A 17284-nucleotide genomic window follows, 5' to 3' on the forward strand; every position below is an offset into this window, starting at 1 on the left:
TTAATAAATAGAATTAATAAATACGGTTCTTTTGCTCCATTTAGCATTGACTTTATGCTTCCTTGTATTGCAGTTGGTTTTTGTTTCTCTCTCTTCCTCTGAGGATAAACTCCTTTAGTGCATGACTATGACTCTCCTCAGGCAACTTGCAATTGGTAGATGTCAATAAATGTTATATACACAAATAAATAAAATTTTTATTCCACGGTGAAATTATTTATATTTCGGAGCACTGTTTCTGGAGCTAGAAAAGACGTGCTGTATAATGAAATCAAAGACTTAGACAGAAAAAAAAAAATCCCACCACATTACTTTGGGGTCCTCAGCTGCATCTCGCCCTGTCATCACATGGGGAAGGAGGGAGCTCAGCCTCTTTATTATTCATGAGTGTAGCTCAAAGTTACATTTATACGTCCCTTTATCCTTTTGACCCAAGCTCTCATTGTGAGACTTCTGGGAAGTCCAATTCATCCCACAAAATGTCTGTGAATTCCCAAGGACTTACATCCTCCAGCTCCAAGTTTCTAATCCTAATCTCCTAATTTCCCTGCATCTCTCCTGCTACAGCTGCTCTCTGGGTTCCCTTTCCTCTGCCCCATACCAACCCAGATATTGGTCTCACCCTCTTCTCTTAAACTTTCTCAAAACCAGATTTGCTTCAACAGTAGGATTTTATACTGCACAAGGGCAATGAAATTGAACAAAACTAAAATAGGATATTATCCCCATCCTACAAATCCTTTACCTACCCCAGCATCAGGAATTGCTCCTGCCACCTACTTCGATAGGCTGCAGCCTCCTACCACATCTTTCCCCAATGCTCTGGTCTTGAGACTCCACTTCTGACTTGCCCAGAAACATATTTTCTATGACCTGCAGCTCAGGCCCTCCACAGAGACTAGCTGATGTGTTTCTCCATGTGAAGCCCTCTTTATGCAGGGCTTAATCCTTTAGCAGGACACAATGCTGACAAAGCCTTTGCCATTTCAGCCTTTTCTTTCTTAGTATTCCTCCACACTCCCCACACCCCACATGGTTTTCTCTATAAAAGAGGAAAGAACAATTGAAATTTATAGTCTAAGTCTGTTTTGTGCTGCTACAACAGAATACCACAGACTGGGTAATTTATAAAGAACAGAGCCTTATTTCTTACAGTTCTGGAAGCTGGGAAGTCCAAGGCTGAGGGGCCCACATCTGGCAAGGGCCTTCTTGCTGCGTCATCCCATGGCAGAAGGCAGAAAGGCAAGAGAGCCCGGGAGAAAGAGAGAGAGAGAGAAAGGGGGCAGAACTCATTCTTTTACCAGGAACCCATTCCCATGATGACTACATTAATCCATTTATCAGGGCAGAGCACTCATGACTTAATCACCCCTTAAAGATCCCACCTCTCAACACTGTTGCATGGGGGATTAAGATTCCAACACACAAACTTGGGGGGACACATTCAAACCACAGCATTTTCTTACTGATATAAATTATGCCCCCCATACATGCCCTAAAAAGATGCATTAATTTTTTAAATTTTCACTTAAAGATTTGTTTTTACCCAAAATAGATCAATATCCCAAAACTCGGAACTACCACCACAGTCATTAGGAAGCCATCCCAGGAATAGATCAAATGAGAGGAGAATCCACAATACAGGCAAAATATGAAGTATATATGAACTGGAGTTCAAAGACCGTTTTAAAACTTAAGGGAGTATGTCTATAATGTTAGAATGAAAAGGAAGTTAGAAGTGATTGAATTCAAGTTCGTTATTTTGTAGATTTCCATAACATTCACAATAAGCAAACGTAGTCGTGATTTAAGAACATTTTTGTTTGTTTACCTGTTTGTATTTTGGTTTGGGCAGCAGGAGGCAGCAGCTGAAGTGAGTACCTATCGCTCTTACCTGCCCTACGTTTACCTTCACCCTACTTTTGGGGACAGGAAACTGCCTCTTCCCCTTTGTGTACAATCTTCATATGGGACATCACTTAGGATGCCACATGCTGCCCGGGCTGAGAGAGGGATATAGGACCCAAGCTTGGCCTATCAGACAATCTCTCTCTCGAAAACCCTGGAGGCTGATTCATCCTGATTGAGGGCTTCTGGAGACACTGCCTATTTAATCTTGCATCCAGATAGATCCCCTAAAGCTACCCTGGGTTCTGTTCTCTTTGTAGCTTAGGTGTAGGGATTCTCTTTCAGATATCATAATTGACTGCATTGCTGTCCAATAAATTTTGTCTATCGCTTAAGTTAGCCAGAATCAGTTTATGTCTGTTGTTTGCAAATCCCTGGCACAGATGCTTGACTGGATCTCCTATGGTATCTGCACATATGGGCCTCTGTTGTGAATTTCACCACACACTTCAATCTTGACAATGAAATTAAGCTCTACCTGAGCATAGAAGTAGAATTTTCTTATTCTGATCAAAATAGCATAAAGCTGACTTGTAAATAGAAATTTTTCCTAGTAAATAAGGACGCTTTTTTAAAATTGTGATAAAATACACCCAACATAAAATTTACCATCTTAATCATTTTAAAGTGTATAATTCAGTATTGTTAATCACATTCACATTGTTGTGCAAGAGAAAGGGTTCTTAACCTCGGCACTATCGGCATTTTTGACTGGAGAATTCTTTGTTGGGGGTTAGGGGGAGGGTGCTGTCCTGTGTATGCTTAGCAGTTATCTCTGGCCTCTACCCACCAGATGCTAGTAGAACATCCTCGGCTGTGGCAACCAAAAACGTCTTCAGACATTGCCAAATGTTCCCTAAGGGGAAAAATAGCCCCAGATTGAGAACCACTGAGCTAAAGAAAATAAATTCTCAATTCATTGCATTAAACTTAGTGTCCCTTTCACATTTTTTTTCACCCAAGACACTACCATCCTCTAATCTCGTATCATCATATGGGAAAGGAAAACCAGTAAAAGATTAAATGAGACATTGCCTGTTTCTGAAACTTATTTGAGAAAAGGATTATCATATTGAAAGGGACCTTAGCCAGAAAAAAACAACCATCTTTAGGGTAACTAAGACCAAGCAGAACGTTTCAGTCAGCCCTTAGCTTGGGAACTGACAATTATCAATTCCTTGAGGTTAACAGAGGAACTGAGAGAGTGCCCGGAGATGAAATCACCCCCTCTCATGCTGATTTACTTCAGAGGTTGTGCACCTACAGGTAAGGACTGAAACTAAGTTTCTTGTTTTTCTTACCTCTCTATTCAGCTGCAAGTAAGAGATAAAAGAGAGAGGCAAGACAACCTAGCCGGTGGTAAACTTCCCCTCTTACTTAAAGGAAAACTTCATCCACGTTAATTAGAAATCCAAGTCAGGTATTTTTATGATGTTTGACTAAGGTTATTATCCTCAAGCTCTCCCTAGGAGATAAGGACTCTGACCCCTAGGTAACATCAAGGACTTGAAGCTGACCACAGACTCTGTGATGCTGAAGTTCCCAATCCATCATGGGACCTTGACATCTGACTCAGACTATATGCTACTCCCAGACTCTGCTTTTTTCTTCAGAACGAAGACCCTTCCTCATCTTCCCACCTCTTCCCCTTTATAAACTCCAGAACAGGCATCAGAAGGTGGGATGATTTTAGCCTGGTCATCCCCCAGATGCCAGTTATCTGAATAAACCTTCTAATCCTTGCACCAACTTCTAGACTTTCGAGTCATTTGTTTAATGCAAGAGGGCAACCACAGCCTAGTCTGTTGGTAACAATATTTTGAGGAATAAAACTACTGTATGCCAAAGGCAAGATATTATGTATGGATAGAAGTTCACACAATCTGTCTGTATTTTGTAAATTACTTTTGCTGTTATTTTTCTAATTGTAAAGTCAATAAACTCCAGTTTAAGAAGGAGATTTGAGCACATGAATTTGTCTTCCTTTCCTTCAGAGATTCCATGTAAGTGGTAGTGAGGAAATAAAACAGAATAGAAGAAGAACTGAAGTGGACAAGAGATTTCAGTAAATTTTTGGAAGACCTAATACAGACAATAGATATGGCATATGTAAAGCTGGGGCTCTGTCCTCTGCCCGTAATCCTGCTGACTGCACCAATTGTGGCACTACTGCTAATGTCAGCATCCTGCCAACTACACCAATTGTATGGTGCTCAGGCTCTTGTTGTAATCCTGCTCTTGACACCAATTGTCTAGCTACACAACCACACTAATTGTTGGGCTCTTTTACCTACCAGTAATCCTGTACCAGCTGGGCCAATTGTCCAGCTAAGGCTGGTTCTGGAGCTCACAGACCCCTCAAACCCATTCAGACTGGGTCACAAACCCTTCACATGCCAGGCTGGGTCCCCAGTCCCCTCACATACCATGCTGGGTCACCAGACCCCTCACATACAGGTCTATGAGCTAGGTAACTGGCCAAAAGGTCCTTGGAGCCATAGGCTGGAAAGCATGGCAACTCCAGGCAGACACCCGAGGCAGACACCTGCCTGCCTGCTTCACTAAAACTCCTCTCTACCTCCCTACTTCTCTACCTCTCTCTCTCTCTCTCTCTCTCTCTCTCTCTCTCTCTCTCTCTCTGAAGAACACAAGAATAGCAACAAAACTAAAAAGATACATTGGCACTCATGCACACTAACTACACACACACACACACACACACACACACACACACAATTTGCTTACAAAGGATGTGCTAAAACCACACCCAACTGGACCCAAGACAAGGGTCCTAACCAAACCATTCTATTTTCCCAACAGCATATGTGCCACAATCTCAGATACGCAAGGAGGCCTGAAGTTAAAATGGGAAAAAAATTGCCCAACTCCAGAGAGGTTTTGAAATCCCATTTGGAAGGTTTAATGAAGACAAGGTGAAAAAGGAAATCAATGAATTGACTTTATATGTGTATATTTATACAAGACAATTAACCTCATCTCATCATCCTCCAGGATGAATGGCAGAGACCCAGATGTTCACTTCCAGGCAGAATATCAAAAGGTTATTTGCTAAATAAATTTTAAAATATTTTGGGAGAGAATAGGACAGTTAAAGTGGGTTGTGTGCCTCTGAACAAAATATCCATAATTGGTCTTTGAGGTTGGGATCAGGGAAGACTCCATTCATCTGCTCATCCTAAATTAAATGAACAACATCCACCCATGTACACCAAAACTTTAGTCAGCTTTCTTACTGTCCTACTATTAAAATTAAATGAGGAATCAAATATGTATGTTCATTGGTCAAATCCTATCACATGCACCAGACATACTGAAGAATATTCTGTGCTCTTTAGCAGCCCTAATGGAAGGTCATTCAAAGGATAAACTCCCCTCCACTGAGCATGCTCAGCTACCAGGGTTATATAACCTCTCTCTACTGAGCATGCCCAGTCACTGGATTTGCATAAGCCAGCCCTTTATGATCTCAACTTCCCCATGTTGGTGCTGAAAATAGGTCTAAAAGTAACAGCAATTTTGCTCTAGGGGAGAGCCTAGGGGAGGGAGACCTTGAAGAGTTGCTTGAAACCCAGGAAGTGTGCCCTGAGATCTGAACCCAAGGAAACTGAGCAATTCCTCTCTCAGTGCCACTCTACAGCATCACTACATATTGGATGTAGGTGTGGGAGGCAAGAGCCACCTTGACACCTGATGGAGAGGACAGAAATCCTGGACTTTGAGATGGATGCAGCACATGGACAGGACTTGGGGTCATTAGTAGGTGGTGATTGTGCTCTGTTGGTGGGAAGAAAGGTGAGCATGGCTATACGGATGGCCAAAGTAGTGAACTGTGAAGGATCAGTATGTTCTCTAGTATCCATTCACTCATTCATCTTAATAATAGAACCACCAAGTTTTAGCTAAACACATGGCCAACAGCTACAGAACAGAATTCTTAGCCTTCTAGGTGTATTCCTGTGACCAAGTCGAGACCAATGGAACATGGACGTATCTGATGTATGCGATTCCTGGGTCGTCTCCGTAAAAATGAAGCATTTTCCTCTGAACTTTCTCATTCCCTCTTCCCAACCCCTGGGAAACTACAACTGCTGGAGGGTGGGGGGGAAATGGGATGAAAAGAAATTGGAGACATAGACTGAGAACTAACTGGGAAAAGCTTAAAATAAATAAGTTGGAATTTTAATTTGCAACCAGGGGTTTCAAAATTCATATACACAGCCTGGTACTTTATGTAGAAAACCCCCCACACTTGTGTATACCCTATAGAACTAACTTTACTTTCCCTTTATAGCTCATGCTTAATGATTAACTAAGATTGTGTCAAAAGCAGACATCCTGTCTGCCTATCATGCCTGATACGTCCCAATACATCTCTCAAAGCATCCTGTCTCATCTGATACATTTACCTTTATAAACCCAGCACTCAGTCGATCAGGGAGGCAGTTGGGACTTTGCCCCCTATCTCCCAGTCAATGTCTTCCAAAATAAAAAGCCTTTCCTTGAAGTTCCGTCTGGAGGGTGTGATTGGTAATCCTTCCTGGTGAAGGGGAATCCCACAGGACCAAACTGCAAACAAATGAAAAATAATAAGGATAATGAAGTAAATATGTTACCTATCTCTGTCCACTCCAAAGTTCTGAGATAATTTCTTCCTTGCTCTTGGTTAGAAACGTATTATTTCTTTTGCAAAATGATATATAATAGGCAATATATTATTTTTAATGCTCTTGCTTTACAAAATAAACGTGAATTTTAATTTTTTTAAATGACACAAATCCATGAAATCCAAAAATCTGAGAACAATTACAGTGAGCTGTTGAAGACAGGAAAATCTTTTTTTTTTTTTTTTTAATTTTATTTTGTCGATATACATTGTGGCTGATTATTGCTCCCCATCACCAAAACCTCCCTCGCTTCTCCCGCCCCCCCTCCCCCACAACAATGTCCTTTCTGTTTGCTTGTCGTATCAACTTCAAATAATTGTGGTTGTTATATCTTCTTCCTCCTCCCCCGGTTTTTGTGTGTGTGTGTGTGTGTGTGTGTGTGTGTGTCTGTGTGTGTGTCTGTGTGTGTGTGTGTGTGTGTGTGTGTGTGTAATTTATATATTAATTTTTAGCTCCCACAAATAAGTGAGAACATGTGGTATTTCTCTTTCTGTGCCTGACTTGTTTCACTTAATATAATTCTCTCGAGGTCCATCCATATTGTTGCAAATGGCAGTATTTCATTCGTTTTTATAGCTGAGTAGTATTCCACTGTGTAGATGTACCACATTTTCCATATCCACTCATCTGATGATGGACATTTGGGCTGGTTCCAACTCTTGGCTATTGTAAAGAGTGCTGCAATGAACATTGGGGAACAGGTATACCTTCGACTTGATGATTTCCATTCCTCTGGGTATATTCCCAACAGTGGGATAGCTGGGTCGTATGGTACATCTATCTGCAATTGTTTGAGGAACCTCCATACCATTTTCCATAGAGGCTGCACCATTTTGCAGTCCCACCAACAATGTATGAGAGTTCCTTTTTCTCCGCAACCTCACCAGCATTTATGGTTCAGAGTCTTTTGGATTTTAGCCATCCTAACTGGGGTTAGATGGTATCTCAATGTGCTTTTGATTTGCATTTCCCGGATGCTGAGTGATGTTGAGCATTTTTTCATATGTCTGTTGGCCATTTGTATATCTTCCTTAGAGAAATGCCTACTTAGCTCTTTTGCCCATTTTTTAATTGGGTTGCTTGTTTTCTTCTTGTAAAGTTGTTTGAGTTCCTTATATATTCTGGATATTAATCCTTTGTCAGATGTATATTTTGCAAATATTTTCTCCCACTCTGTTGGTTGTCTTTTAACTCTGTTAATTGTTTCTTTTGCTGTGCAGAAGCTTTTTAGTTTGATATAATCCCATTTGTTTATTTTTCCTTTGGTTGCCCGTGCTTTTGGGGTCATATTCATGAAGTCTCTGCCCAGTCCTATTTCCTGAAGTGTTTCTCCTATGTTTTCTTTAAGAAGTTTTATTGTTTCAGGGTGTATATTTAAATCCTTAATCCATTTTGAGTAGATTTTAGTATATGGTGAAAGGTATGGATCTAGTTTCATTCTCCTGCATAAGGATATCCAGTTATCCCAGCACCATTTGCTGAAGAGGCAGTCCCTTCCCCAGTGAATAGGCTTGGTGCCTTTGTCAAAGATCAGATGGAAGTAAGTGTGTGGGTTGATTTCTGGGTTCTCTATTCTATTCCATTGGTCAGTGTGTCTGTTTTAATGCCAGTACCATACTGTTTTGGTTATTATAGCTTTGTAGTATAGCTTAAAGTCAGGTAGTGTTATGCCTCCAGCTTTATTTTTTTTTGCTCAGCATTGCTTTGGCTATGCGTGGTCTTTTATTGTTCCATATAAATGACTGGATAGTTTTTTCCATTTCTGAGAAAAATGTTTTTGGAATTTTGATGGGGATTGCATTGAATTTGTATATCACTTTGGGTAGCATGGACATTTTCACTATGTTGATTCTTCCAATCCAAGAGCATGGGATATCTTTCCATCTTCTTGTATCCTCTCTAATTTCTCTGAGCAGTGGTTTGTAGTTCTCATTATAGAGATTTTTCACCTCCTTGGTTAACTCAATTCCTAAGTATTTTATTTTTTTGGTGGCTATTGTAAATGGGCAGGCTTTCTTGATTTCTCGTTCTGCATGTTCGCTATTGGAGAAAAGAAATGCTACTGATTTTTGTGTGTTGATTTTGTATCCTGCTACTGTGCTGAAATCATTTATCAATTCCAGCAGTTTTTTTGTAGAGGTTTAAGGCTGTTCGAGATATAGGATCATGTCATCTGCAAACAGGGACAGTTTGACTTCATCTTTTCCAATCTGGATGCCCTTTATTTCCTTCTCTTCTCTGATTGCTCTGGCTAGTACTTCCAACACTATGTTGAATAGGAGTGGTGAGAGTGGGCATCCTTGTCTAGTTCCTGTTCTTAAAGGAAAAGCTTTCAGCTTTTCCCCATTCAGGATGATATTGGCAGTGGGTTTGGCATATATGGCTTTAATTATGTTGAGATATTTTCCCTGTATACCTAACTTATAGAGGGTCTTTGTCATGAATGAGTGCTGAACTTTATCAAATGCTTTTTCAGCATCTATAGAGATGATCATATGGTCCTTGTGTTTGAGTTTATTAATATGGTGTATCACATTTATTGATTTGCGTATGTTGAACCAACCTTGCATCCCTGGGATGAATCCCACTTGGTCATGATGAATAATTTTATGTATGTGTTGCTGTATTCTGTTTGCTAGTAATTTAGTGAGGATTTTTGCATCTATATTCATCAAGGATATCGGCCTGTAGTTTTCTTTTTTGGTTATATCTTTACCTGGTTTTGGTATCAGGGTGATGTTTGCTTCATAGAATGAGTTTGGGAGATTTGAGTCCGTTTCAATCTTTTGGAATAGTTTGTAAAGAATCGGTGTCAATTCCTCTTTGAATGTTTGGTAAAATTCTGCTGTGAATCCATCTGGTCCTGGGCTTTTCTTTGTTGGGAGCCTTCTGATAACAGCTTCAATCTCCTTTATTGTTATTGGTCTGTTCAAATTTTCTACGTCTTCTTGGTTCAGTTTTGGGAGCTTCTGTGTGTCCAGAAATTTATCCATTTCCTCCAGATTTTCAAATTTGTTGGCGTATAGTTGTTTATAGTAGTCTCGAATGATTCCTTGTATTTCAGATGAATCGGTTGTAATATCGCCTTTTTCATTTCTAATTTTGTTTATTTGAGTCTTCTCTCTTCTTTTTTTTTGTTAGCCATGCTAATGGTTTGTCAATTTTATTTATCTTTTCAAAAAACCAACTTTTTGATTCGTTGATCTTTTGAATTGTTTTTTGGTTTTCAATTGCATTTAGTTCTGCTCTGATCTTAATGATTTCTTTCCGTCTGCTAACTTTAGGTTTGGATTGTTCTTGTTTTTCTAGTTCTTTAAGGTGAAGTGTTAGGTTGTTCACTTGCCATCTTTCCATTCTTCTGAAGTGAGCATTTAATGCAATAAATTTTCCCCTCAATACTGCTTTTGCAGTATCCCACAGGTTTTGGTATGATGTATCATTGTTTTCATTAGTTTCAATAAATTTTTTGATTTCCTGCTTGATTTCTTCTTGGACCCATATGTCATTAAGTAGAATGCTGTTTAATTTCCATGTGTTTGTATAGTTTCCAGAGTTTCGTTTGTTATTAATTTCTAGTTTTAATCCATTGTGGTCTGAGAAAATACATGGGATAATTCCAATTTTTTTGAATTTATTGAGACTTGATTTGTGACCTAATATGTGATCTATCCTGGAGAATGATCCATGTGCTGCTGAGAAGAATGAATATTCTGAGGTTGTTGGGTGGAATGTTCTGTAGATATCTGCCAATTCCAATTGGTCTAGAGTCTTGTTTAGATCTTGTGTTTCTCTACTGATTCTTTGCCTAGATGATTTGTCTAATATTGACAGTGGGGTGTTCAGGTCCCCTGCTATTATGGTATTAGTGTCTATTTCCTTCTTTAGGTCTAATAGAGTTTGTTTTATAAATCTGGCTGCTCCAACATTGGGTGCGTATATATTTATGATTGTTATGTCTTCTTGATGGATCAGTCCTTTTATCATTAAGTAGTGTCCCTCATTGTCTCTTTTTATGGTTTTTAGTTTAAAGTCTATTTTGTCAGATATAAGAATAGCTACTCCAGCTCGTTTTTCTTTTCTGTTTGCATGGTAAATCTTTTTCCATCCTTTCACTCTTAGTCTGTGTGAGTCTTTATGGGTGAGGTGGGTCTCTTCTAGGCAGCATATAGTTGGGTCCTCCTTTTTGATCCAGTCAGCCAGTCTGTGTCTTTTGATTGGGGAATTTAAGCCTTTTACATTAAGAGTTGTTATTGAAAGGTGTTGATTTATTCCTAGCATTTTATTGGTTGTTTGGTTGTCTTAGGTGTCTTTTGTTCCTTGCTTTCTGATTTACTGTTTGGTTTCTGTGTTTGTTGGTTCCTTAGGTTGTAGATAGAGTTTTGTTTGCTTGTTTTCTCTTCATGAATGCCATTTGTATTATACTAGTGGGTATTGATTTTTCTTGGGTTTTTATGGCAGTGGTAGTTATTTTTCAGGAACCAAACCCAGTACTCCCTTGAGGATTTCTTGTAAGGGTGGTCTGTGGTAGTGAACTCTCGCAGTTTTTGTTTGTCTGAGAAATATACTATTTGCCCTTCATTTCGGAAGGATAGCCTTGCAGGGTAGAGTATTCTTGGCTGGCAATCTTTGTCTTTTAGTTTTTTGAAAATATCATCCCATTCCTTTCTAGCTTTTAGGGTTTGTGATGAAAAGTCTGATGTTAGCCTGATTGGGGCTCCCTTACAGGTGATTTGACGCTTCTCTCTTGCAGCTTTTAAGATTCTCTCTTTGTCTCTGAGTTTTGCCAACTTGACTATGACATGTCTTGGAGAAGGTCTTTTTGGGGTGAATACGTTTGGAGATCGTTGAGCTTCCTGGATCTGAAGATCTGTGATTTTTCCTATACCTGGGAAGTTTTCTGCCACTATTTTGTTGAATATGTTTTCAATGGAATCTCCATTTTCCTCCCCTTCTGCAATACCCATGACTTGGATATTTGAGTGCTTAAGGTTGTCTGATATCTCTCTCAGATTTTCTTCCATGTCCTTGATTCTTTTTTCTTTCTTTTTGTCTGCTTGTGTTATTTCAAACAGCCCATCTTCAAGTTCAGAGGTTCTCTCTTCAACTTCGACAAGCCTGCTGGTTAAACTCTCCGTTGTGTTTTTTATTTCGCTGAATAACTTCTTCAGTTCAGCAAGTTCTGCTACATTTTTTTTCAGGACATTGATTTCCTTGTACATTTCCTCTTTCAGATCCTGTACACTTTTCCTCATTTCATCATGATGTCTAGCTGAGTTTTCTTGTATCTCATTCAGTTTCCTTAGAATTATCACTCGGAATTCCTTGTCAGTTATTTCAATGGCTTCTTGTTCTATAGGATCTAGAGTTTGAAATTTATTAACTTTTGGTGGTGTACTTTCTTGATTTTTTGTATTTCTGGTGTCTTTTTTTTGGTGTTTATTCATTGTGGCAGGGGGTTTCACAGACCACCGGTTTGAGACTAATGACTAACTAGGATGTTGCTGTGGTTGCCAATTTCATATGGCTCCCTCCGTGACTGCTCAGTTGGCCTCTAGTGCCTTGTGTGTGTGGTTGCCTCGGGTCTTGGGTTTCTTTGGGGAGCCACCTTTCCGGTCAGCTTGGACTCTGCTGGGCTGGTGGATCACGTAGCACAGGGTGTGTGATCTCTGTTGAGCTTTCACTTCCTGTGCAGGACTTCTCCCTGTTCCGTGTGCTCTGGCCCAGGCTGTTGGATCGTGCAGTGGGGACCCCACAGGGTGTGTGGTTTCTGTTGAGTCTCCGCCTCCCTGGCCCCACGTCTCCCCACTCTGTGTGCACTGTGCTGGGCTGGGGGTGTCTTCTGCGCCCCTCGTCTATCAGCTGGGCCTTCAAGACCCTGCTCGGCACCGCCTCGCCCAGGAAGTCTACCAGGTTTCTGCTAGGCACAGACGACCGGTCTCTCTGGGTGCCTTTGTAGCACTGTGTAGATCTTTCTCGGGTCTTGTTCACCTTTGTATCACCCCGGCATAGACCGAATCTTGCGCCCACCTGCAGCTTGCTCTCCGGCAGGTTCAAGTGGACCTGGGAACTCTCCTACCACACTATTCCCAACCAGAAATTGGTTAGGCTTTTTTTCCGAACTGGTGGCCGCAGAGATGGTAACTGCCTCCCAGTAACGGGAAGTTTACCGGGGGCCGGAGTCCAGGGTGTGGTGGAGTGACAGTCGGCCCGCCCGTACTTCCTTGCCCTCCCGACACTGGCTGGGGACGCCCCACGCCACCAGCCCCGCCAGAGAACCGTGGAGGGAGTGGGAGGGGAGGCCGGCCCGCAGGCTCCGGAAAGCCCCACACCGGGCCAAGCAGGTGGGAAGGCTCAGTGATGGCCGAGCCGGGCAGAGCTGCCAGCACCTGGGAAAATGGAGGCAGGAGGGGCGGTGAGTGGCTTGGTGATGCAGGCGGGATCCAGGTGGGCATAATCCCCCCGAACAGAGTTGGGCCAGGGGTCACTCACAGGGTTGTGCCAGGTCGGGTGCTCACTCTCTGTCTGTGGTTTGTCGCCTTCCCTGTTCACGGCCGCTGCCGCCTCGGGCTGTTCAGTCGCGGTGCGGCTCGGGCGCTCCCAGGAATCTTCTTTAATGCCGGCCTGAAACCTCGAATCCTGAATAGGGCAGCTGGCCGCCTTCAGCGCGGCCCCGGCCTCCGGGATCCTGTCTGCATCCACAGCAGCCCTGGCGCTGTGTTCCCTGTTTCGAGACTTGCTTTTGCAGCTAAGAAACAGTTCTTTTCCTGCTCCACACTTCAAAGCTGTTGCCTGTAAATGAGGCAGCCTCTCCTGCTGGGGGCAAAATGGTGTTCAGCCCCCACGACCGGCCAGCAGCTGCGGTCCTCCCTTGAAGACAGGAAAATCTTTAGGTACAGAACTCACAAGATCAGATCTGTTTTCTAGGAACTCAACTAAAATGTCAGTATTTTGAATTATGAACTCTCCTCTCCATAATACTGTGAGAAAAGATCAGTGCTAGTGGACAAGACTATAAAAAATATTTACTAAGATAGGAATAGCAAAGTATCATTAAAGAAAAATTTCTAATTTCCTTCACCATTTCTTTCAAGTCTATTTGCAACATATTTTTAGAAGAGGAAGTTAATATTCAGATATTTTATTAACAATGAATTCTTTATAAATAAATCTAGAGGATGACAATTTATTCTGAAAACTACACAGGAAACATGATTTGACCATTTTTCTCAGTCATTCAACAAGGATTCATTGAGCCAGGAACTTGGGCAGTAAAGAAAGATACAAAGATGGAAAATATGTAGAATCCACCTTCAGGAATCTCTAAATCTGATGAATAGAGTAAGAAATAACAATAATATATTTTAAGAATTATAATAACTGTAGAGGCCTTGCAGGTGTGGCTGCTGTGCGACATTTGTGTCATTAGGTGGCAGAGAGAAGTTATGTCTACACTCTGTTCTAAACCGGGAACATTTGAAAGACACCTGACAATTGTCTGACACCTGACAATGCTCTAGCACGGTGATGTGTATTTGTGGGCAACCTGAAGCCTAGCATCTAAAAGTTGTCTTTTCCTAGCAGGAAAAGACATTTTCACAGCAGGAGGTAGAAGTGAGTCAGGGCGGTGATGAGTGGAAGAGGAAAGGAGGCAACTGGTAACCTGGAAAGTTCCTGCATGAGCATTGACCAGAATGAGCAGCCCTCACAGCCTCAGCCCAGGATGAGATGCAGAGGCCAGGAAGAATGTGGGCCTTGCTCCATGCCAGGCTGGACGGCCAGTCAGAATAGACTGCAGATACGGGCTGTGGGACCTTGGGCATCACAAGGTCCTGCCATGTCACCTCCACGTCACCTCCTCCGTGTGCACCCAGCGTGTCTGCAGCCTCACAGCCACTCTTTCCAAGTTTTAAGCAAAAGGTGTTAAAGTGAATTGAAAGATTTATTTAATGGACTTTTCTTCAAGAAAATTATTTCTTTCTGTGTTGGCAAAATTTGAGAATAAATTAGTCTTGAATTGAAAAAAAAAGTATAATGGAGGATTATACAATGTGAGGAGAATGTCCTAACATTGGGATTCTGTAAGTTATTTTAATAAGTTTCTGAGCTACATTCTACCAATTCTAACATGCCACAAGTAACACATGAGTCCAAAACTCCAATTTGATCATGCAGTGTTTTGGATCAGTAAGCTTTGGAACTCACCACCAGCCTGGCCAAAACTTTTTTAGAACTGTGATGTAGCCTAAGACTCTTACTGTCTAATCCTCCTTCCTTTACAGACTCCAGACATGCAACAAGGTCTAAAGGCTCTGTACTTACCCCATTCCCTCCCACTTTATCCTTCATAGATGTTTCCCCAAAAATCTCTTGCATGTCTGATCCCATCTCAGTATCTGCTTTTGGAGAACCTGAACTAACACAAAGAATGTCTAGTTATCTATCATTGCAGAAAAACAACTTCAAATAGTGGCTCAAGACAACAATCATTTCATTATATCTGATGTTTTTTTTTTTTTAAAGATGACTGGTGAGGGGATCTTAACCCTTGACTTGGTGTTGTCAGCACCATACTCTCCAAAGTGAACTAACTGGCCATCCTATATAGGGATCCGAACCCGTGGCCTTGGTGTTATCAGCACTGCACTCTCCCGAGTGAGCCACGGGCCGGCCCCATATCTGATGATTTTGTGGGTCAGGAATTCAGGCAAGTCTTCCCTGGGTGATTCTTTTGTTCCATGGGACAGATGGGCTGGTTTGGAAGGTTCGAGGTGGCTTCACTCACATATCTGCTACATTACTGTAGATGGCCAAAAATCTGGACTCAGCTGGGACTGTCAACCACATTGCCTACACATGGGATCTCCAGCCTGGAGGTCTTATTTTAAGTTGCATGGCTTTTTAGACCTAGCCTTAGAAGTCATGTAGCAACATTTTTGTCATGCTCTACTGGTAAAAAAATAATCACAAATACACCCAGAGCTAAAATGAGGCAATATACATCCACACCTTGAAGCCAAGAATGCCAAAGAATTTGCAGCTATGTTTCTAAATTGCCACGTGGTGTCACCCTTCCCCTTACAAAACCATCCCCTTACACAATCATATTTATTGATTCTAACCAAAAGTATACCAGCTAAAACAAAAATGCTGTATGGATCCACAAATACAAGTCCTAGTTTGTACTCTTTTTTGTCATCACATCACAGCCCTATTGTTAATGCCCCAACAGATGAAAAGAGAACTCAGAGCTAGTACCATACTGTTCAGATGACATGAATCAGTATACCATGACCCATGACCCTGATGATCACAACCGTTTCTTTGGGGGTAAATTTTATATTATCTACAACTATAGAAAGTTGTAATGTAACATGACCCCTGGCCACTGATTCACTGACCATTTTAAGTGTGTGAAAGTTACTCCTTTCATTACTAGCAATCATAAAGAGGATGGTGAATTGCACTTTGGCCTGACCTCCTTCTAAAAGACACCTGTGATCCACTGTTGCCTTTTGCAACTTTAATTGGTGAAGAAACATGGAGTTAGGATTACCAAAGGATAATTAGTTAAATTTTGAAGGACCAACACAGTCTTTTTTCCTTGTTATCTTTTGCTGAGGCATCTTCATAAGGATTCAGCACTTCAGGGCCAAGAAGCAGTGATTTTCTCTGGTTACAAAGTAAGGGTGGATTTGCCATTTTAGGCATTGATAATGGTAAATGCCAAGTTTGATTTGTTTGCATGTGTACGTGCTAAACATTCACTTGAAAGAAACTTTGATAACTACCTTGTCATCATAGGAATGCACTTGACAGGTTTCTTTTTCCTGTCTCTCAAATTAGAAAGTTTCCCTACCTTTGAATAAAAATAAGCAACTATATAGAAAAGTTTGGGAAACTTAAATATAGATTTAAATTTTCTTCAAACTTAATACCTGACTGTACTTTTTCAGTAATCAATAACCAGATCACGTCAGTCAGGGAAGACTCTACTTCAAAGAAAACACATTACAATCTCTTAATCTAAGCAATCATTCTGTTATAGAAAATACGATTAATGCAATATATTTTTTTTCAGGTTTCTCCTTCTCCCCCATAATATTGATATGAAAACTGGAGTTCTTGGCACGAAAGGCAGAGTCTATGTCCAAATTATTCAGTTAGAAACTTAATGCTTAGCACAGTCAATAGCACATAAAAGTTGTCCAAGAAATATTTGCTGAATGGTTAATTGAATGAACAAATAAATGAATGAATATTTATTTGAGTTAATTAACTCAATTAAAATTTTCATTTTACATATCTTCCAGAAATGGTGTTATAAACAAAAATTGATAAGCAAGATAGAGGCTAATTAAATTTGAAATAGCTAAATGGTTTCTCTTCAGTTTGTTAAGGACTGATACTTAGAGAAATGTTAATTATAATTTCATTAGGACTAATTTCCTTTCAACTTCATTCCTTACATGGTCGTATCAGACAATTAGGCCTAAAATCCTGGTTATCTTAATAACCATTATGTCACTAACAACAATTAAAAGGTATCACCTTAATTACTTTCAGGCAGGGAATTTATCTGTTTTTTTCAATACCTAGAAGAGCATGTGGTACAGAGTAGGCACCCATTAAATATTTGCTGTATGAAGGAATTAATTAAAATAAATTCCATTTCTCAACGGTAGTACATGGCA

General features: G+C 40.7%; 1 pseudogene; it reads left to right on the top strand.

Annotated features, from left to right (window-relative positions):
* Nucleotides 1-13965: 13965 nt before the first annotated feature.
* On the top strand, nt 13966-14085 carry LOC134377467 (small nucleolar RNA SNORA17; annotated as a pseudogene).
* Nucleotides 14086-17284: the final 3199 nt, after the last annotated feature.

This window comes from Cynocephalus volans, chromosome 4, assembly GCF_027409185.1.
Source record: "Cynocephalus volans isolate mCynVol1 chromosome 4, mCynVol1.pri, whole genome shotgun sequence".
NCBI classification, from domain to species: Eukaryota; Metazoa; Chordata; class Mammalia; order Dermoptera; family Cynocephalidae; genus Cynocephalus; species Cynocephalus volans.